This window comes from Palaemon carinicauda, chromosome 22 (genome assembly GCF_036898095.1).
Source record: "Palaemon carinicauda isolate YSFRI2023 chromosome 22, ASM3689809v2, whole genome shotgun sequence".
Taxonomy (NCBI): Eukaryota; Metazoa; Arthropoda; class Malacostraca; order Decapoda; family Palaemonidae; genus Palaemon; species Palaemon carinicauda.
In genome coordinates this window covers 33,529,404-33,536,763 of record NC_090746.1, presented here as the reverse complement: position 1 = coordinate 33,536,763, position 7,360 = coordinate 33,529,404, and the positions used below count along the sequence as shown (strand labels likewise).

Genomic DNA, 7,360 nt, shown 5'->3' with positions numbered 1-7,360 from the left:
ATATTGATTGGCCCATAATAAACTTATTCATTGAATTGCTCATTTATTATTATTATTATTATTATTATTATTATTATTATTATTTATAGGGCAATACAATATTTTACCTTTTCTCACGTACATATAGGTGCAGAAATGCAATCTAGCGGAAATACAGTAATGTTGCTATTTGGGCAAATTTGTTAATGAATTTTGCTTATTATTATTATTATTATTATTATTATTGTTATTATTATTAATGTTGTTGTTGTTGTTGTTACGGTATACAGAGGTCCCTTGAGGAAATCCTAGCAAGAATTCAAACGATAAATGACCCAAAACATTATCTCTGTATCATTTCGACCGGACTGCATGTCGCCATCAAAAAGTTGAAAGATAGATTATAGAGCAAGAAATAAGTATATCAAGCACAAAGATATACTGTAAGTAATTTAATAGAACAGATGTATTGAAATAACCTAATTATGAAATAAGACAGTACTATAACAAAGAATACCAACCATGAATAGAAACTGTAGTTTAGTTGTTGCATATATTTCCGTGTTTTTTTGTTCCTTTGCTTTTATCATGCGCTGCTTTTGTTCGTTATTCTGTTGTATTCTTATTGTTACATAATTTTCTTTTGTCTACTAGACTTTATTTCAATGTAATGCAGGTGTGTCTTTTTTCCTGCTTGATAAAAGATAGCAAGATTCGAAAAGTTCACAAAAAAAAAAAAAAAAAATCTTCAAGTCCATCTCTTTTACATTATTTATTTATTTATTTATTTATTTATTTATTTATTATTATTATTATTATTATTATTATTATTATTATTATTATTATTATTATTATTATTATTATTATTATTATTATTATTATTATTATTATTATTATTATTCCAGCTAAATATGAAAATATTAATGATATTTCAATATTACTTGGATCCCAATAAGCCTAAATATTGATAAGCATTTCCCCTATGCAAAACCCCCTACTCCAAACAAGCCAAACCTGTTTGCAAACTAACCTCAAACTAGCTCAACCTGATAGTCTTGATTGATCACGCTACTATCACCTGGAATAGACTCTAGGGCATTGACATCGCTAATGAGAGAGAGAGCGAGAGAGAGAGAGCGAGAGAGAGAGAGAGAGAGAGAGAGAGAGAGAGAGGTATAAGTTACGCTCATTAGATAATATATAAACTGACATAACCATTTGGTCTTTGTGTGTATATATATATGTATATATATATATATATATAAATAAATTTATATGTACCGTATATATGTGTAGATATTTGTATATATACGTGTATATATATGTACTGTATGTATGTATGTATATACTGTGTAAATATATATATATATATATATATTTGGTTTTTTAAATTTATTCTCCCTTAGGAGCCATAAAATTGTTCTAAAAGGATATTCCCACATATTACACATCAAATAAAGAAAATAAAAAAGTTTACTCGTGATTTGAAGGACAGTTCATGGTTATTTATACATACTTTATATATAAAATAAACATAGATCATGTATCACACAATCTATAGTCAATATTATCAAATTATATATATATATATATATATATATAATAAACATAGATCATGTATCACACATGTATCACACAATCTATAGTCAATATTATCAAATATATATATATATATATATATATATATTTGATAATATTGACTATAGATTGTGTGATGCATGTGTGATACATGATCTATGTTTATTATATATATATATATATATATATATATATATATTTGATAATATTGACTATAGATTGTGTGATACATGTGTGATACATGATCTATGTTTATTTTATATATAAAGTATGTATAAATAACCATGAACTGTCCTTCAAATCACGAGTAAACTTTATTTTTTTTTTATTTGATGTGTAATATGTGGGAATATCCTTTTAGAACAATTTTATGGCTCCAAAGGGAAAATAAATTTAAAAAACCAAAAATAATGCAAATAATTTTGAAACTTTTCAATGTGAAACTTATTATTCTTGATCGGGAACTTGTAATCAATTATACTCATTAAGGGTTGATCGTTTGTATGCTCGCTCACCATATGTTTTGGTAAGGGTAAAACTTTCAATTTCTGAATGAAACTGCTATTTATGGCTTGAAAATTTAAGTGTTTAGTCTAGTATTAAGTTCTTATGGTCATGATTAAACTCTTCTAATTCTGGACCTTGTGTTTTTGATGACATCGTGAGTATTGGTGAACTACCATGATTTGTGTGAATGTTTATTGTCTTTATATAACTGACACATTTCCTGTTAAACTTTCATTTTGGAGATGTTGCTCGTATTTATATCAGTTTTGGAATGCTCAAATCAAGGACATTTATGTCGATATTCATTACGTCACATTCATGTGCATGTCAGAATGTGTGCAATTTTTAGGATGGCTGTCACGTTTCGTGTAGAACACTTCGTGTTTTGGATGAAAGTTAATGATCATGGAACTTTGTTCTTCATAAGATTAGGTTCTGGATACAAGTAATATTCTAACTGGGTCATATGCAGGAATAATCTGAAAAAAAAAATCCTATGGCATTCTCATAATCATAGATTAACTTTCAGTACAAATACGCAAATACGCTTTTAGTTGAAATACGCACTAATTACATAACTAAGATATGGAACGCACATATATATATATATATATATATACATATATATATATATATATACATTTATTTATTAAAATTTCGGTCAATGTCTGGTCTCCCCGTACCTCGGGTAGGGGGTGAGGTAGTAATCATACCTTGGTGAGATGGGGGAGGGGCGAGTGTGTACATATCTATCTAGACATTTAGCCGTCATTATTTACAGGTCACGTTCACTAGTATATAATATTTCCTACAATTCTGACAAGCTGCTGCGAAAGACAATCATTCAGGCGAGTGAATCTTTTCATGTCAGATACCTGACATGCTTAGTTGACAGTTCATGATTCCCTCTTTGTTCTCCAGGATTAATTGCATCAATGAGGCTGCCACAGTTATTTTTTCTCGCTTTTCACATTTTTTTTCCTTTGAATATGTATAAGTTACTCATGGGAAATTGAAACTGAATAGCAGGAGTCTTTTCTTTTTATCCTTTTCCTCCATAGAATAGAACTATGAAAGATTTACTGTTAATCAGTTGACGAGGTTTGTAAGAGAAACTGTTAAATCGATACTAGGTTGGAATGTCCCTTTATAAGCTTGATTTTAAAGTTCCTTTTTTTTCAACCATGATATTCACGTTATGATCGGGAATATCTCTCTCTCTCTCTCTCTCTCTCTCTCTCTCTCTCTCTCCCAAAAGATGGACCAATTGTCTTGAATCGTAAATTCCTAATTGACCAATTCAATGGCTGTCATTTTATAGTGTATTAATGTTGTTTATCCCAATACAAAAAAAAAAAAAAAAAAAAAATGTATTAACTTTTTTATCTTAAATTGTTTGATTTCTTCCTATCGCACGTACCATGCTATGCAGGCGTAACTTTAAAATCATATTCAGGATAAAAGAATAATCTTAAGATTCATATTTGACCAACGCAACGTTTGGTCTGATGAGTGCGGGTGATGTGTAAATTTGCAATCAAGGTTGAAACTGCTTTTTTAGTTTTCCATCAATTATCACCAGCTCGGGTACATAAAAACAATGTATGCAGCTCGAAATTAGGGCTTAAGATTTTTATCACAATTAGTGCATGCCTTCTTTTTATATTACTCTGCAACACAAAACATGAGCTGTTTCCATAAAGGTTTTTCATATATTGATTGCTTAGACTAAAACACTGAATTTCGTGGATGGTTTTATGTTAACCGGTTTTTATTAACATGCATTTTTTTTAATCATCGGGTTACATTAGCCAATAAATTGTTGCATAGAAGAAAATAAAAAAAAATCTTTTTTTAATTATTTCTTTGACAAGGCTACATGACTTATTTGATACTTGACACTTATTTTTCAGTTTGGGAAGTATGGTACTAAGTGTTATGGCATATCCAAGATGCAAACCGGGTTTATTTTCCTTGTTCATCCGTCTGTCTACTAGAAATGTTAGGAAAGATTGATTTCTAAAATATCAAGTTTTCCCTCCGTTTGAGGCTAGTGCCAGCAGTGCACCTCACACCTGGAAATGTAGACATTACTTTAAGCTTTATGCAGCATTCCTTCGGCTCCCAACTGCTTACACATTTTAGCCTTCCACTTTACCTTCCACTTAGTAGAAAGTTTTACCAAAGTTGCTCATGAACTGATCACAGAAAAGTATTTGTGATTTTTAAAGCTCTCATATGTTGTTTTATGTATTTTAACACAATAAAATGAAAGTTTACGTTGATAAATAACTCTCATTCCGGCGAACAGTGATCCCATAACATTAGCAAGGTTAATATAATTTATTTTAGTACAAGTATCTTGTGTTTTGCTTCAGCTCCACACTTTTTTACTACGGCAAGGCTAAGGGTATCGGTTGCCCTTTTTTGTCGGATTATTTCCCCACCCCTTGCAAAAAATAATCAATTTCTATCTGAACTAATGCAAAATCTATTTCTTGAAAACCGCATGACAATTTTTTAAGCATCAAAGATATTTGTTTCTAGGTTATAGGGATATTGTTTTTACACATTTCATAGAGCCATAGTAACCAGTAAACTGTTCTATTTTTTATTCACTTTACACAATTTGTATGAAATATATACAAAGTTTTATCTGGGAGAAAAGCCAAGATTTTTTAGAAGTTATTAGACGCTTAGTATGCGAGTAAAGCATCGCAGTAACAAACAGCCGAGGAAAGCATTTATCGCCGAGAGACTGAAAGAGCTTACGCAAGATGATTCATTTTCATTTGACTACATTGTGTTCGAGGAAAAAGAAAGCTTGTTATTACCAACGGTGGAATGTGCTACACATAGAAAACTGCAGATTAAGCTGTGTAATGGCCGTATGATGTAAACATTTATCTTCATTTTGGGAAATATAAATTCAGTTCCATTCTTTAAATTATCTTGAACTTTGTCTGGTAAATCTGATCAAGACGGAAATTTGTATTCGCATTAAGGTGATTACTGTTAAATCATTTGCTATTTTCACCAAAATGATTAGCATTTTTTTAAGGGAACTAAGGCGCACTGCATGACTCGAGGCTCCAATACTGGATCTGGATCGTAACACCCCTTCGTCGTTAGTTGGTAGACAAAACCAATTGGAGATAAATCAGACCATCAGAATATAGCTTAGGGATATCCTTTTTTACAGAATTTCATGATCAGTTCAAATTTTGAACTTTTTTAATTCTAAATATTATCATAATCTCTGGGTTATTTCATAATTTTTAATGATGTAATTTTTTGGTTGATCTTAGTAATTACCCGTAAATTCTCAGAAAAAAATATAAAAAACTAGAATATTAGTCAATTAAACGCCGCAGATAAAATCTCTTGATTAGGAAAGGCCATTATAATAGTGAAGTAATAATTTTGGCACTTCTGGTCACAAAATAAGCTTCCGACCAGTGTAGATTACTGACTAATTATTACCTACTGATCTCGAATTACGAAATATTAACTTTACGTGAGGCTAAATGACCTTCCTCTCCAGTCATACAGCATTTCGAAAAGGTATTTGATTCTTTTCTTGAGTTATTTTATAGATAAACCATAAATTTCTGGAGCTAATTTTTTTTTTTTGGTAAGGGGTTTTCTTCTTGGGGGTCATGTCAACTCCGCTCTGATAGTGTCCATTTACTTTAATTGTAATTTGTATTTAGGTCATTATATTCAAAATAACAGAAAATATGGACGATAATTATATTTTACACTGTTTGCTTCCTCAGTCGTTTTACTTGTATTTTCATGAAAAGAATGAATTTTGAAAGAGAACATCATAATGTTAATATTGTTACGTATTGTAAAAAACATACGAAAAAAAAAAAGTTCAACACAAAACTGAGACGGTATTCACGTCAAGCCGTTCTTTAGAGAACCTTCCCGGAAAAGTAAATTAAAAGATAGTGAAGCCTTTCAAAGAGAAAGTTAGCTTTTGGTATAAGCTGCTTCACTCTCTTAATTAGTGTTCGCTCTGTGTTTAGGTTATCCTTTCATTGGTTCTGAGAGATTAGTCAAAACCGCTTTAGTCTAAGCCCCATGGAATTTATATCGTTTAATTAAATGGTATTAAAGTCAAACAGGACATTTCATGGTAAGATATGTAATCTGCTGTTATTTAGAAGTCACGGTTTGCCAGTTCAAATGGAACTTAGGCTTTTGATTCTGGTTGATACAAAGAAAGCCAGCATTGATAGTAGCTTACTGTGAAAATTAACTGTGAATAAAGAACCGCATAATTTTTAGAAATACCGATAGGCGCAACTGTCGACATAAAATCATAATTCTAACAATTCTCCATCCGTCACCCAACATCATAATATCCTTGAAGTTACATCTTAGTTTATAACACTAAAGGGAAAATGAAGCGAGTCGAAAGAACAATATATGAGAGAGAATAAAACACTAATCTTAGATCCATAGTTTCTATTCTCGGGGGTCTTTGAGAAACCCCGTTAAAATTGTGTGTGAATTTAAATTCCAGAACATTTTTTTTCGCGTTTTCTATGGTATTTCAGAAGAGCAAATAGTAACGTTATGAGGAACTATTTTGACCTTAGAAGAGTTGCGCTATAAGACTCACGGTTCCAAGGTTTTGTTGATATTCCATTTCCAAGGAACTTTTTAATATAATTCATTTTGGACTGCTGGATTTAGCAGCGTGAGTGAGTGTCTGTTTACTTTGTTTTATATTCATCCTGAAGTTGGATAAGTCTATGATCTTTAAGTTCATTCATCGGAGAATTAAAGGAGAATTTCTTGCGAGTTATGAGATGCTGGTTTGATATATCTCGTCCATTTATAAACATTCTTCTTTTTCATGAAGTGAGAAAAGGATCCTTTATTGATTGAAATAAAAAGGTGAAGACTTCCGGATTAGATTCTTAAAGCTTCCTTTTTATTTACGTGAATCTTCGGTTACTGGTATTTAGATTTTTCTTTTAATATATTGTAAGATTCCTAGACCGTTTTTTTTCCCATTTTGTGTTGTTAGGCGGCCGTTAAAAACAGTGAAAGAATAACATTCATCGTTGCTTTTAAATCTCCTATCCAAATATAAAACCTAAATAAACTATTTTTATCTTAAGAAGGTTTTATATTTGTTTAATTGCTACCTTGTAAATATTTTTATGACCATGAAGGACCCTGATTCCGTTAACATGATGTTTAGGAATATAATATCACCACCAAAATTTTTCATAATCAGGTTACACGTCAAATCTTTATTGTAATAAGATTCCATCGT

General features: G+C 30.7%; 1 long non-coding RNA gene across 1 annotated transcript in view; it reads left to right on the top strand.

The window, feature by feature from the left end:
* The window catches only part of LOC137616399 (uncharacterized), a 536,300-nt gene that overhangs the window by 322,535 nt on the left and 206,405 nt on the right, over positions 1 to 7,360 (top strand). The gene's annotated exons all lie outside the window — the stretch shown is intronic.